The sequence below is a fragment of the Nelusetta ayraudi genome, unplaced genomic scaffold, assembly GCF_046127955.1.
Source record: "Nelusetta ayraudi isolate G7.1 ecotype Tasmania unplaced genomic scaffold, CSIRO-AGI_Nayr_v1 ptg000104l, whole genome shotgun sequence".
Lineage (NCBI taxonomy): Eukaryota > Metazoa > Chordata > Actinopteri > Tetraodontiformes > Monacanthidae > Nelusetta > Nelusetta ayraudi.
The window spans coordinates 358,051-374,325 of record NW_027466154.1 but is presented as its reverse complement, the minus strand read 5'-3'; positions in this window follow the sequence as shown (position 1 = coordinate 374,325).

The following is a 16,275-nucleotide window of genomic DNA, read 5'->3' as shown; positions in this document are numbered from 1 at the left end:
AGCCTTTGTCTTCACCATCGCACCCAGAGCTCTGGCCTGCAACCCGGTCAGCCACTCGCACCAGGGGGGCCCAGCCTGAGGCCGAGTTTGTCATTGCATTGTGCCGTCCCTTTTCGGACGACCTGTCACCAGGCCTCCCTGTTGGTTGCATTTGCCTCCCTTGTCTGAAGGTAAACTTTAAATTCCATTTCTTGAGTTTATTCTCCATATTTTCCCAGGGATGATCTTTGGCTGACTTAATCTTGCTCTACAACTACAAGCCCTCACCAGCATGTGACTCCAGGCCACCCTGGGGCTCCAGCCAGGGCTCCAGCACTGCTGCCCAGTCTCCCACTCTCACCAGGGGTGCCCAGCCTTAGGCGGTGGTTGTCGTTGCAGTGGGCGTCGCCCTCTCGATCAAGCTTTCCCCAGGCCTCCCTGTTGGTTGCATTTGCCTCCCTTGTCTGAAGGTAAACTTTAAATTATATTTCTTGAGTTTATTCTCCATATTGTCCCTGGGATGATCTTTGGCTGACATAATCTTTCTCCAGAACTACAAGCCCTCACCAGCCTTTGTCTTCACCATCGCACCCAGAGCTCTGGCCTGCAACATGGTCAGCCACTCGCACCAGGGGGGCCCAGCCTGAGGCCGAGTTTTTCATTGCAGTGTGCCTTCCCATGTCGGACGTGCTGTCACCAGGCCTCCCTGTTGGTTGCATTTGCCTCCCTTGTCTGAAGGTAAACTTTAAATTCCATTTCTTGAGTTTATTCTCCATATTGTGCCTGGGATGATCTACGGCTGACTTAATCTTGCTCCAGAACTACAAGCCCTCACCAGCATGTGACTCCAGGCCACACCGGGGCTCCAGCCAGTGCTCCAGCATTGCTGCCCGGTCCCCCACCCTCACCAGGGGTGCCCATCCTTAGGGGGTGGTTGTCGTTGCAGTGGGCGTCGCCCTCTCGATCAAGCTTTCCCCAGGCCTCCCTGTTGGTTGCATTTGCCTCCCTTGTCTGAAGGTAAACTTTAAATTCCATTTCTTGAGTTTATTCTCCATATTGTCCCTGGGATGATCTTTGGCTGACTTATTCTTGCTCCAGAAGTACAAGCCCTCACCAGCCTTTGTCTTCACCATCGCACCCAGAGCTCTGGCCTGCAACCCGGTCACCCACTCGCACCAGGGGGGCCCAGCCTGAGGCCGATTTTGTCATTGCAGTGTGCCGTCCCACATCGGATGCGCTGTCACCAGGCCTCCCTGTTGGTTGCATTTGCCTCCCTTGTCTGAAGGTAAACTTTAAATTCCCTTTCTTGAGTTTATTCTCCATATTGTCCCTGGGATGATCTACGGCTGACTTAATCTTTCTCCAGAACTACAAGCCCTCACCAGCATGTGACTCCAGGTCACCCTGGGGCTCCAGCCAGGGCTCCAGCACTGCTGCCCGGTCCCCCACTCTCACCAGGGGTGCCCTGCCTTAGGCGGTGGTTGTCGTTGCAGTTGGGCGTCGCCCTCTCGATCAAGCTTTCCCCAGTCCTCCCTGTTGGTTGCATTTGCCTCCCTTGTCTGAAGGTAAACTTTAAATTACATTTCTTGAGTTTAGTCTCCATATTGTCCATGGGATGATCTACGGCTGTCATAATCTTTCTCCAGAACTACAAGCCCTCACAAGCCTTTGTCTCCAGCACCACACCCAGGGCTCCAGCACTGCAACCCGGTCCCCCACTCGCACCAAGGGGGCCAAGCCTGAGGCCGAGTTTGTCATTGCAGTGTGCCGTCCCATGTCGGACGCGCTGTCATCAGGCCTCCCTGTTGGTTGCATTTGCCTCCCTTGTCTGAAGGTAAACTTTAAATTACATTTTTTGAATTAATTGTCCATATTGTCCCTGGGATGATCTTTGGCTGACATAATCTTGCTCCAGAACTACAAGCCCTCACCAGCCTTTGTCTTCACCATCGCACCCAGAGCTCTGGCCTGCAACCCGGTCAGCCACTCGCACCAGGGGGGCCCAGCCTGAGGCCGAGTTTGTCATTGCATTGTGCCGTCCCTTTTCGGACGACCTGTCATCAGGACTCCCTGTTGGTTGCATTTACCTCCCATGTCTTAAGGTAAACTTTAAATTACATTTCTTGTGTTTATTTTCCAGATTGTCCCTGGGATGATCTTTGGCTGACATAATCTTCTCCAGAACTACAAGCCCTCACCAGCCTTTGTCTTCACCATCGCACCCAGAGCTCTGGCCTGCAAACCGGTCACCCACTCGCACCAAGGGGGCCCAGCCTGAGTCCGAGTTTGTCATTGCAGTGTGCCGTCCCATGTCGGACGCGCTGTCACCAGGCCTCCCTGTTGGTTGCATTTGCCTCCCTTGTCTGAAGGTAAACTTTAAATTCCATTTCTTGAGTTTATTCTCCATATTGTGCCTGGGATGATCTACGGCTTACTTAATCTTGCTCTAGAACTACAAGCCCTGACCAGCATGTGACTCCAGGCCAGACCGGGGCTCCAGCCCGGGCTCCAGCACTGCTGCCCGGTCCCCCATCCTCACCAGGGGTGTCCAGCCTCAGGGGGTGGTTGTCGTTGCAGTGGGCGTCGCCCTCTCGATCAAGCTTTCCCCAGGCCTCCCTGTTGGTTGCATTTGCCTCCCTTGTCTGAAGGTAAACTTTAAATTCCATTTCTTGAGTTTATTCTCCATATTGTCCCTGGGATGATCTTTGGCTGACATAATCTTTCTCCAGAACCACAAGCCCTCACCAGCCTTTGTCTTCACCATCGCACCCAGAGCTTTGGCCTGCAACCCGGTCAGCCACTCGCACCAGGGGGGCCCAGCCTGAGGCCGGGTTTGTCATTGCAGTGTGCCCAGAACTACAAGCCCTCACCAGCCTTTGTCTTCACCCTCGCACCCAGAGCTCTGGCCTGCAACCCGGTCAGTCACTGGCACCAGGGGGGCCCAGCCTGAGGCCGAGTTTGTCATTGCAGTGTGCCGTCCCTTTTCGGACGCGCTGTCATCAGGCCTCCTTGTTGGTTGCATTTGCCTCCCTTGTCTGAAGGTAAACTTTAAATTACATTTCTTGTGTTTATTCTCCATATTGTCCCTGGGATGATCTTTGGCTGACATAATCTTTCTCCAGAACTACAAGCCCTTACCAGCCTTTGTCTTCAGCACCGCACCAGGAGTTCCGCCAGTGCAACCTCGGTCCCCCACTCACACCAGGGGGGCCCAGCCTGAGGCCGAGGTTGTCATTGCAGTGTGCCGTCCCACATCGGATGCGCTGTCACCAGGCCTCCCTGTTGGTTGCATTTGCCTCCCTTGTCTGAAGGTAAACTTTAAATTCCATTTCTTGAGTTTATTCTCCATATTTTCCCAGGGATGATCTTTGGCTGACTTAATCTTGCTCTACAACTACAAGCCCTCACCAGCATGTGACTCCAGGCCACCCTGGGGCTCCAGCCAGGGCTCCAGCACTGCTGCCCAGTCTCCCACTCTCACCAGGGGTGCCCAGCCTTAGGCGGTGGTTGTCGTTGCAGTGGGCGTCGCCCTCTCGATCAAGCTTTCCCCAGGCCTCCCTGTTGGTTGCATTTGCCTCCCTTGTCTGAAGGTAAACTTTAAATTATATTTCTTGAGTTTATTCTCCATATTGTCCCTGGGATGATCTTTGGCTGACATAATCTTTCTCCAGAACTACAAGCCCTCACCAGCCTTTGTCTTCACCATCGCACCCAGAGCTCTGGCCTGCAACATGGTCAGCCACTCGCACCAGGGGGGCCCAGCCTGAGGCCGAGTTTTTCATTGCAGTGTGCCGTCCCATGCCGGACGTGCTGTCACCAGGCCTCCCTGTTGGTTGCATTTGCCTCCCTTGTCTGAAGGTAAACTTTAAATTACATTTCTTGAGTTTATTTTCCATATTGTCCCTGGGATGATCTTTGGCTGACATAATCTTTCTCCAGAACTACAAGCCCTCACCAGCCTTTCTCTCCAGCACCACACCCAGGGCTCCAGCACTGCAACCTCGGTCCCCCACTCACACCAGGGGGGCCCAGCCTGAGGCTGATTTTGTCATTGCAGTGTGCCGTCCCACATCGGACACGCTGTCACCAGGCCTCCCTGTTGGTTGCATTTGCCTCCCTTGTCTGAAGGTAAACTTTAAATTCCATTTCTTGAGTTTATTCTCCATATTTTCCCTGGGATGATCTTTGGCTGACTTAATCTTGCTCCAGAACTACAAGCCCTCACCAGCATGTGACTCCAGGCCACCCTGGGGCTCCAGCCAGGGCTCCAGCACTGCTGCCCGGTCCCCCACTCTCACCAGGGGGGCCCAGCCTGAGGCCGAGGTTGTCATTGCAGTGTGCCGTCCCACATCGGACGCGCTGTCACCATGCCTCCGTGTTGGTTGCCTTTGCCTCCCTTGTCTGAAGGTAAACTTTAAATTCCCTTTCTTGAGTTTATTCTCCATATTGTCCTTGGGATGATCTTTGGATTGACTTAATCTTACTCCAGAACTACAAGCCCTCACCAGCATGTGACTCCAGGCCACCCTGGGGCTCCAGCCAGGGCTCTAGCACTGCTGCCCGGTCCCCCACTTTCTCCAGGGGTTCCCAGACTTAGGCGGTGGTTGTCGTTGCAGTGGGCGTCGCCCTCTCGATCAAGCTTTCCCCAGGCCTCCCTGTTGGTTGCATTTGCCTCCCTTGTCTGAAGGTAAACTTTAAATTACATTTCTTGAGTTTAGTCTCCATATTGTCCCTGGGATGATCTACGGCTGACATAATCTTTCTCCAGAACTACAAGCCCTCACAAGCCTTTGTCTCCAGCACCACACCCAGGGCTCCAGCACTGCAACCCGGTCCCCCACTCACACCAGGGCGGCCCAGCCTGAGGCTGATTTTGTCATTGCACTGTGCCGTCCCATGTCGGACGCGCTATCACCAGGCCTCCCTGTTGGTTGCATTTGCCTCCCTTGTCTGAAGGTAAACTTTAAATTCCATTTCTTGAGTTTATTCTCCATATTGTACTTGGAATGATCTACGGCTGACTTAATCTTGCTCCAGAACTACAAGCCCTCACCAGCATGTGATTCCAGGCCAGACCAGGGCTCCAGCCAGGGCTCCAGCACTGCTGCCCGGTCCCCCACCCTCACCAGGTGTGTCCAGCCTTAGGGGGTGGTTGTCGTTGCAGTGGGCGTCGCCCTCTCGATCAAGCTTTCCCCAGGCCTCCCTGTTGGTTGCATTTGCCTCCCTTGTCTGAAGGTAAACTTTAAATTCCATTTCTTGTGTTTATTCTCCACATTGTCCCTGGGATGATCTTTGGCTGACATAATCTTTCTCCAGAAGTACAAGCCCTCACCAGCCTTTGTCTTCACCATCGCACCCAGAGCTCTGGCCTGCAACCTTGTCACCCACTCGCACCAAGGGGGCCCAGCTTGAGGCCGAGTTTGTCATTGCAATGTGCTGTCCCATGTCGGACGCGCTGTCACCAGGCCTCCCAGTTGGTTGCATTTGCCTCCCTTGTCTGAAGGTAAACTTTAAATTACATTTCTTGAGTTTATTCTCCTTATTGTCCCTGGGATGATCTTTGGCTGACATAATCTTTCTCCAGAACTACAAACCCTCACCAGCCTTTGTCTTCACCACCGCACCAGGAGTTCCGCCAGTGCAACCTCGGTCCCCCACTCACACCAGGGGGGCCCAGCCTGAGGCCGAGGTTGTCATTGTAGTGTATCGTCCCATGTCGGACGCGCTGTCATCAGGCCTCCTTGTTGGTTGCATTTGCCTCCCTTGTCTGAAGGTAAACTTTAAATTCCATTTCTTGAGTTTATTCTCCATATTGTCCCTGGGATGATCTTTGGCTGACATAATCTTTCTCCAGAACTACAAGCCCTCACCAGCCTTTGTCTTCACCATCGCACCCAGAGCTCTGGCCTGCAACCCGGTCAGCCACTCGCACCAGGGGGGCCCAGCCTGAGGCCGAGTTTTTCATTGCAGTGTGCCGTCCCATGTCGGACGTGCTGTCACCAGGCCTCCCTGTTGGTTGCATTTGCCTCCCTTGTCTGAAGGTAAACTTTAAATTACATTTCTTGAGTTTATTCTCCATATTGTCCCTGGGATGATCTTTGGCTGACATAATCTTTCTCCAGAACTAAAAGCCCTCACAAGCCTTTGTCTCCAGCACCACACCCAGGGCTCCAGCACTGCAACTCGGTCCCCCACTCACACCAGGGGGGCCCAGCCTGAGGCTAATTTCTTCAGTGCAGTGTGCCGTCCCATGTCGGACGCGCTGTCACCAGGCCTCCCTGTTGGTTGCATTTGCCTCCCTTGTCTGAAGGTAAACTTTAAATTCCATTTCTTGAGTTTATTCTCCATATTGTCCCTGGGATGATCTTTGGCTGACATAATCTTTCTCCAGAACTACAAGCCCTCACCAGCCTTTGTCTTCACCATCGCACCCAGAGCTCTGGCCTGCAACCCGGTCAGCCACTCGCACCAGGGGGGCCCAGCCTGAGGCCCAGGTTGTCATTGCAGTGTGCCGTCCCATGTCGGACGCGCTGTCACCAGGCCTCCCTATTGGTTGCATTTGCCTCCCTTGTCTGAAGGTAAACTTTAAATTCCCTTTCTTGAGTTTATTCTCCATATTGTCCCTGGGATGATCTACGGCTGACTTAATCTTTCTCCAGAACTACAGGCCCTCACCAGCATGTGACTCCAGGTCACCCTGGGGCTCCAGCCAGGGCTCCAGCACTGCTGCCCGGTCCCCCACTCTCACCAGGGGTGCCCAGCCTTAGGCGGTGGTTGTCGTTGCAGTTGGGCGTCGCCCTCTCGATCAAGCTTTCCCCAGTCCTCCCTGTTGGTTGCATTTGCCTCCCTTGTCTGAAGGTAAACTTTAAATTACATTTCTTGAGTTTAGTCTCCATATTGTCCATGGGATGATCTACGGCTGTCATAATCTTTCTCCAGAACTACAAGCCCTCACAAGCCTTTGTCTCCAGCACCACACCCAGGGCTCCAGCACTGCAACCCGGTCCCCCACTCACACCAGGGGGGCCCAGCCTGAGGCTGATTTTGTCATTGCAGTGTGCCGTCCCACATCGGACGCGCTATCACCAGGCCTCCCTGTTGGTTGCATTTGCCTCCCTTGTCTGAAGTTAAACTTTAAATTACATTTCTTGAGTTTATTCTCCATATTGTCCCTGGGATGATCTTTGGCTGACATAATCTTTCTCCAGAACTACAAACCCTCACCAGCCTTTGTCTTCAGTACCGCACCAGGAGTTCCGCCTGTGCAACCTCGATCCCCCACTCACACCAGGGGGGCCCAGCCTGAGGCCGAGGTTGTCATTGCAGTGTGCTGTTCCACATCGGACGCGCTGTCACCAGGCCTCCCTGTTGGTTGCATTTGCCTCCCTTGTCTGAAGGTGAACTTTAAATTCCATTTCTTGAGTTTATTCTCCATATTTTCCCTGGGATGATCTTTGGCTGACTTAATCTTTCTCCAGAACTACAAGCCCTCACCAGCCTTTGTCTTCAGCACCGCACCCAGAGCTCCAGCACTGCAACCCGGTCCTCTACTCACACTAGGGGGCCCACCCTAAGGGCGATTTTGTCATTGCAGTGTGCCGCCCCACATCGGACGAGCATTCCCCAGGCCTCCCTGTTGGTTGCATTTGCCTCCCTTGTCTGAAGGTAAACTTTAAATTCCATTTCTTGAGTTTATTCTCCATATTGTCCCTGGGATGATCTACGGCTGACTTAATCTTGCTCCAGAACTACAAGCCCTCACCAGCATGTGACTCCAGGCCAGACCGGGGTTCCAGCCAGGGCTCTAGCACTGCTGCCCGGTCCCCCACCCTCACCAGGGGTGTCCAGCCTTAGGGGGTGGTATTCGTTGCAGTGGGCGTCGCCCTCTCGATCAAGCTTTCCCCAGGCCTCCCTGTTGGTTGCATTTGCCTCCCTCGTCTGAAGGTAAACTTTAAATTACATTTCTTGAGTTTATTCTCCATATTGTCCCTGGGATGATCTTTGGCTGACATAATCTTGCTCCAGAACTACAAGCCCTCACCATTCTTTGTCTTCACCATCGCACCCAGAGCTCTGGCCTGCAACCCGGTCACCCGCTCGCACCAAGGGGGCCCAGCCTGAGGCCGAGTTTGTCATTGCAGTGTGCCGTCCCATGTCGGACGCGCTGTCACCAGGCCTCCCTGTTGGTTGCATTTGCCTCACTTGTCTGAAGGTAAACTTTAAATTCCATTTCTTGAGTTTATTCTCCATATTGTCCCTGGGATGATCTTTGGCTGACATAATCTTTCTCCAGAACTACAAGCCCTCACAAGCCTTTGTCTTCAGCACCGCACCAGGAGTTCCGCCAGTGCAACCTCAGTCCCCCACTCGCACCAGGGGGGCCCAGCCTGAGGCCGAGGTTTTCATTGCAGTGTGCCGCCTCACGTCGGACGAGCTGTCACCAGGCCTCCCTGTTGGTTGCATTTGCCTCCCTTGTCTGAAGGTAAACTTTAAATTCCATTTCTTGAGTTTATTCTCCATATTGTCCCTGGGATGATCTTTGGCTGACATAATCTTTCTCCAGAACTACAAGCCCTCACCAGCCTTTGTCTTCACCATCGCACCCAGAGCTCTGGCCTGCAACCTTCTCACCCACTCCCACCTAGGGGGCCCAGCCTGAGGCCGAGTTTGTCATTGCAATGTGCCGTCCCATGTCGGACGCGCTGTCACCAGGCCTCCCTGTTGGTTGCATTTGCCTCCCTTGTCTGAAGGTAAACTTTAAATTCCATTTCTTGAGTTTATTCTCCATATTGTCCCTGGGATGATCTACGGCTGACTTAATCTTGCTCCAGAACTACAAGCCCTCACCAGCATGTGACTCCAGGCCACCCTGGGGCTCCAGCCAGGGCTCCAGCACTGCTGCCCGGTCCCCCACTCTCACCAGGGGTGCCCAGCCTTAGGGGGTGGTTGTCGTTGCAGTGGGCGTCGCCCTCTCGATCAAGCTTTCCCCAGGCCTCCCTGTTGGTTGCATTTGCCTCCCTTGTCTGAAGGTAAACTTTAAATTCCATTTCTTGAGTTTATTCTCCATATTGTCCCTGGGATGATCTCTGGCTGACATAATCTTTCTCCAGAACGACAAGCCCTCACCAGCCTTTGTCTTCACCATCGCACCCAGAGCTTTGGCCTGCAACCCGGTCAGCCACTCGCACCAGGGGGGCCCAGCCTGAGGCCGGGTTTGTCATTGCAGTGTGCCCAGAACTACAAGCCCTCACCAGCCTTTGTCTTCACCATCGCACCCAGAGCTCTGGCCTGCAACCCGGTCACCCACTCGCACCAGGGGGGCCCTGCCTGAGGCCGAGTTTGTCATTGCAGTGTGCCTTCCCTTGTCGGACGCGCTGTCACCAGGGCCTCCCTGTTGGTTGCATTTGCCTCCCTTGTCTGAAGGTAAACTTTAAATTCCATTTCTTGAGTTTATTCTCCATATTGTCCCTGGGATGATCTTTGGCTGACATAATCTTTCTCTAGAACTACAAGCCCTCACAAGCCTTTGTCTCCAGCACCACACCCAGGGCTCCAGCACTGCAACCCGGTCCCCCACTCACACCAGGGGGGCCCAGCCTGAGGACGATTTTGTCATTGCACTGTGCCGTCCCACATCGGACGCGCTATCACCAGGCCTCCCTGTTGGTTGTATTTGCCTCCCTTGTCTGAAGGTAAACTTTAAATTCCATTTCTTGAGTTTATTCTCCATATTGTGCCTGGGATGATCTACGGCTGACTTAATCTTGCTCCAGAACTATAAGCCCTCACCAGCATGTAACTCCAGGCCAGACCGGGGCTCCAGCCAGGGCTCCAGCACTGCTGCCCGGTCCCCCACCCTCACCAGGGGTGTCCAGCCTTAGGGGGTGGTTGTCGTTGCAGTGGGCGTCGCCCTCTCGATCAAGCTTTCCCCAGGCCTCCCTGTTGGTTGCATTTGCCTCCCTTGTCTGAAGGTAAACTTTAAATTCCATTTCTTGAGTTTATTCTCCATATTGTCCCTGGGATGATCTTTGGCTGACATAATCTTTCTCCAGAACTACAAGCCCTCACCAGCCTTTGTCTTCACCATCGCACCCAGAGCTCTGGCCTGCAACCTTGTCACCCACTCCCACCAAGGGGGCCCAGCCTGATTCCGAGTTTGTCATTGCAATGTGCTTTCCCATGTCAGACGCGCTGTCACCAGGCCTCCCTGTTGGTTGCATTTGCCTCCCTTGTCTGAAGGTAAACTTTAAATTCCATTTCTTGAGTTTATTCTCCATATTTTCCCTGGGATGATCTACGGCTGACTTAATCTTGCTCCAGAACTACAAGCCCTCACCAGCATGTGACTCCAGGCCAGACCGGGGCTCCAGCCAGGGCTCCAGCACTGCTGCCCGGTCCCCCACTCTCACCAGGTGTGCCCAGCCTTAGGCGGTGGTTGTCGTTGCATTGGGCGTCGCCCTCTCAATCAAGCTTTCCCCAGGCCTCCCTGTTGGTTGCATTTGCCTCCCTTGTCTGAAGGTAAACTTTAAATTATATTTCTTGAGTTTATTCTCCATATTGTCCCTGGGATGATCTTTGGCTGACATAATCTTTCTCCAGAACTACAAGCCTTCACCAGCCTTTGTCTTCACCATCGCACCCAGAGCTCTGGCCTGCAACCCGGTCAGCCACTCGCACCAGGGGTGCCCAGCCTGAGGTCCAGGTTGTCATTGCAGTGTGCCGTCCCATGTCGGACGCGCTGTCACCAGGCCTCCCTGTTGGTTGCATTTGCCTCCCTTGTCCAAAGGTAAACTTTAAATTACATTTCTTGAGATTATTCTCCATATTGTCCCTGGGATGATCTTTGGCTGACATAATCTTTCTCCAGAACTACAAGCCCTCACCATCCTCTGTCTTCACCATCGCACCCAGAGCTCCAGCACTGCAACCCGGTCCCCCACTCACACTCGGGGGGCCCAGCCTGAGGTCGATTTTGTCATTGCAGTGTGCCGCCCCACATCGGACGAGCTGTCACCAGGCCTCCCTGTTGGTTGCATTTGCCTCCCTTGTCTGAAGGTAAACTTTAAATTCCCTTTCTTGACTTTATTCTCCATATTGTCCATGGGATGATCTTTGGCTGACTTAATCTTGCTCCAGAACTACAAGCCCTCACCAGCATGTGACTCCAGCACCACACCCCGGGCTCCAGCACTGCAACCCGGTCCCCGACTCACACCAGGGGGGCCCAGCCTGAGGCTGATTTTGTCATTGCAGTGTGCCGTCCCACATCGGACGCGCTATCATCAGGCCTCCCTGTTGGTTGCATTTGCCTCCCTTTGCTGAAGGTAAACTTTAAATTCCATTTCTTGAGTTTATTCTCCATATTGTGCCTGGGATGATCTACGGCTGACTTAATCTTGCTCCAGAAATATAAGCCCTCACCAGCATGTGATTCCAGGCCACCCTGGGTCTCCAACCAGGGCTCCAGCACTGCTGCCCGGTCCCCCACCCTCACCAGGGGTTCCCAGCCTTAGGCGGTTGTTGTCGTTGCAGTGGGCGTCGCCCTCTCGATCAAGCTTTCCCCAGGCCTCCCTGTAGGTTGCATTTGCCTCCCTTGTCTGAAGTTAAACTTCAAATTACATTTCTTGTGTTTATTCTCCATATTGTCCCTGGGATGATCTTTGGCTGACATAATCTTTCTCCAGAACTACAAGCCCTCACCATTCTTTGTCTTCACCATCGCACCCAGAGCTCTGGCCTGTAACCCGGTCCCCCACTGGCACCAGCGGGGCCCAGCCTGGGGGCGATTTTGTCATTGCAGTGTGCCGTCCCATGTCGGACGACCTGTCATCAAGCCTCCCTGTTGGTTGCATTTGCCTCCCTTGTCTGAAGGTAAACTTTAAATTACATTTCTTGAGTTTATCCTCCATATTGTCCCTGGGATGATCTTTGGCTGACATAATCTTGCTCCAGAACTACAAGCCCTCACCAGCCTTTGTCTTCAGCACCGCTCCAGGAGTTCCGCCAGTGCAACCTCGGTCCCCCACTCGCACCACGGGGGCCAAGGCTGAAGCCGAGGTTGTCATTGCAGTGTGCCGTCCCACATCGGACGCGCTGTCACCAGGCCTCCCTGTTGGTTGCATTTGCCTCCCTTGTCTGAAGGTAAACTTTAAATTCCCTTTCTTGAGTTTATTCTCCATATTGTCCCTGGGATGATCTACGGCTGACTTAATCTTGCTCCAGAACTACAAGCCCTCACCAGCATGTGAGTCCAGGCCACCCTGCGGCTCCAGCCAGGGCTCCAGCATTGCTGCCCGGTCCCCCACTCTCACCAGGGGTGCCCAGCCTTAGGCGGTGGTTGTCGTTGCAGTGGGCGTCGCCCTCTCGATCAAGCTTTCCCCAGGCCTCCCTGTTGGTTGCATTTGCCTCCCTTGTCTGAAGGTAAACTTTAAATTACATTTCTTGAGTTTATTCTCCATATTGTCCCTGGGATGATCTTTGGCTGACATAATCTTTCTCCAGAACTACTAGCCCTCACAAGCCTTTGTCTCCAGCACCACACCCAGGGCTCCAGCACTGCAACTCGGTCCCCCACTCACACCAGGGGGGCCCAGCCTGAGGCTAATTTTGTCATTGCAGTGTGCCGTCCCATGTCGGACGCGCTGTCACCAGGCCTCCCTGTTGGTTGCATTTGCCTCCCTTGTCTGAAGGTAAATTTAAATTCCATTTCTTGAGTTTATTCTCCATATTGTCCCTGGGGTGATCTTTGGCTGACATAATCTTTCTCCAGAACTACAAGCCCTCACCAGCCTTTGTCTTCACCATCGCACCCAGAGCTCTGGCCTGCAACCCGGTCAGCCACTCGCACCAGGGGGGCCCAGCCTGAGGCCCAGATTGTCATTACAGTGTGCCGTCCCATGTCGGACGCGCTGTCACCAGGCCTCCCTGTTGGTTGCATTTGCCTCCCTTGTCTGAAGGTAAACTTTAAATTCCATTTCTTGAGTTTATTCTCCATATTGTCCATGGGATGATCTACGGCTGACTTAATCTTTCTCCAGAACTACAGGCCCTCACCAGCATGTGACTCCAGGTCACCCTGGGGCTCCAGCCAGGGCTCCAGCACTGCTGCCCGGTCCCCCAGCCTCACCAGTTGTGCCCAGCCTTAGGCGGTGGTTGTCGTTGCAGTGGGCGTCGCCCTCTCGATCAAGCTTTCCCCAGGCCTCCCTGTTGGTTGCATTTGCCTGCCTTGTCTGAAGGTAAACTTTAAATTCCATTTCTTGAGTTTATTCTCCATATTGTCCCTGGGATGATCTTTGGCTGACATAATCTTTCTCCAGAACTAAAAGCCCTCACAAGCCTTTGTCTCCAGCACCACACCCAGGGCTCCAGCACTGCAACTCGGTCACCCACTCACACCAGGGGGGCCCAGCCTGAGGCTAATTTTGTCATTGCAGTGTGCCGTCCCATGTCGGACGCGCTGTCACCAGGCCTCCCTGTTGGTTGCATTTGCCTCCCTTGTCTGAAGGTAAACTTTAAATTCCATTTCTTGAGTTTATTCTCCATATTGTCCCTGGGATGATCTTTGGCTGACATAATCTTTCTCCAGAACTAAAAGCCCTCACAAGCCTTTGTCTCCAGCACCACACCCAGGGCTCCAGCACTGCAACTCGGTCACCCACTCACACCAGGGGGGCCCAGCCTGAGGCTAATTTTGTCATTGCAGTGTGCCGTCCCATGTCGGACGCGCTGTCACCAGGCCTCCCTGTTGGTTGCATTTGCCTCCCTTGTCTGAAGGTAAACTTTAAATTCCATTTCTTGAGTTTATTCTCCATATTGTCCCTGGGATGATCTTTGGCTGACATAATCTTTCTCCAGAACTACAAGCCCTCACCAGCCTTTGTCTCCAGCACCACACCCAGGGCTCCAGCACTGAAATTCGGTCCCCCACTCACACCAGGGGGGCCCAGCCTGAGGCTAATTTTGTCATTGCAGTGTGCCGTCCCATGTCGGACGCGCTGTCACCAGGCCTCCCTGTTGGTTGCATTTGCCTCCCTTGTCTGAAGGTAAATTTAAATTCCATTTCTTGAGTTTATTCTCCATATTGTCCCTGGGGTGATCTTTGGCTGACATAATCTTTCTCCAGAACTACAAGCCCTCACCAGCCTTTGTCTTCAGCATCGTACCCAGAGCTCTGGCCTGCAACCCGGTCAGCCACTCGCACCAGGGGGGCCCAGCCTGAGGCCCAGATTGTCATTGCAGTGTGCCGTCCCATGTCGGACGCGCTGTCACCAGGCCTCCCTGTTGGTTGCATTTGCCTCCCTTGTCTGAAGGTAAACTTTAAATTCCATTTCTTGAGTTTATTCTCCATATTGTCCATGGGATGATCTACGGCTGACTTAATCTTTCTCCAGAACTACTGGCCCTCACCAGCATGTGACTCCAGGTCACCCTGGGGCTCCAGCCAGGGCTCCAGCACTGCTGCCCGGTCCCCCAGCCTCACCAGGTGTGCCCAGCCTTAGGCGGTGGTTGTCGTTGCAGTGGGCGTCGCCCTCTCGATCAAGCTTTCCCCAGGCCTCCCTGTTGGTTGCATTTGCCTCCCTTGTCTGAAGGTAAACTTTAAATTCCATTTCTTGAGTTTATTCTCCATATTGTCCCTGGGATGATCTTTGGCTGACATAATCTTTCTCCAGAACTAAAAGCCTTCACAAGCCTTTGTCTCCAGCACCACACCCAGGGCTCCAGCACTGCAACTTGGTCCCCCACTCACACCAGGGGGGCCCAGCCTGAGGCTAATTTCTTCATTGCAGTGTGCCGTCCCATGTCGGACGCGCTGTCACCAGGCCTCCCTGTTGGTTGCATTTGCCTCCCTTGTCTGAAGGTAAACTTTAAATTCCATTTCTTGAGTTTATTCTCCATATTGTGCCTGGGATGATCTTTGGCTGACATAATCTTTCTCCAGAACTACAAGCTCTCACCAGCCTTTGTCTTCACCATCGCACCCAGAGCTCTGGCCTGCAACCCGGTCAGCCACTCGCACCAGGGGGGCCCAGCCTGAGGCCGAGTTTGTCATTGCAGTGTGCCCAGAACTACAAGCCCTCACCAGCCTTTGTCTTCACCATCGCACCCAGAGCTCTGGCCGCAACCCGGTCCCCCACTCACACCAGGGGGGCCCAGCCTGAGGCTGATTTTGTCATTGCAGTGTGCCGTCCCACATCTGACGCGCTATCACCAGGCCTCCCTGTTGGTTGCATTTGCCTCCCTTGTCTGAAGTTAAACTTTAAATTACATTTCTTGAGTTTATTCTCCATATTGTCCCTGGGATGATCTTTGGCTGACATAATCTTTCTCCAGAACTACAAGCCCTCACCAGCCTTTGTCTTCAGTACCGCACCAGGAGTTCCGCCTGTGCAACCTCGGTCCCCCACTCACACCAGGGGGGCCCAGCCTGAGGCCGAGGTTGTCATTGCAGTGTGCTGTTCCACATCGGATGCGCTGTCACCAGGCCTCCCTGTTGGTTGCATTTGCCTCCCTTGTCTGAAGTTAAACTTTAAATTCCATTTCTTGAGTTTATTCTCCATATTGTCCCTGGGATGATCTTTGGCTGACTTAATCTTGCTCCAGAACTACAAGCCCTCACCAGCATGTGACTCCAGGCCACCCTGGGGCTCCAGCCAGGACTCCAGCACTGCTGCCCAGTCCCCCACTCTCACCAGGGGTGCCCAGCCTTAGGCGGTGGTTGTCGTTGCATTGGGCGTCGCCCTCTCGATCAAGCTTTCCCCAGGCCTCCCTGTTGGTTGCATTTGCCTCCCTTGTCTGAAGGTAAACCTTAAATTATATTTCTTGAGTTTATTCTCCATATTGTCCCTGGGATGATCTTTGGCTGACATAATCTTTCTCCAGAACTACAAGCCCTCACCAGCCTTTGTCTTCACCATCGCACCCAGAGCTCTGGCCTGCAACCTGGTCAGCCACTCGCACCAGGGGGGCCCAGCCTGAGGCCGAGTTTTTCATTGCAGTGTGCCGTCCCATGTCGGACGTGCTGTCACCAGGCCTCCCTGTTGGATGCATTTGCCTCCCTTGTCTGAAGGTAAACTTTAAATTCCATTTCTTGAGTTTATTCTCCATATTGTCCCTGGGATGATCTTTGGCTGACATAATCTTTCTCCAGAACTACAAACCCTCACAAGCCTTTGTCTCCAGCACCACACCCAGGGCTCCAGCACTGCTGCCCGGTCACCCACTCACACCAGGGGGGCCCAGCCTGAGGCCGAGGTTGTCATTGCAGTGTGCCGTCCCACATCGGACGCGCTGTCACCA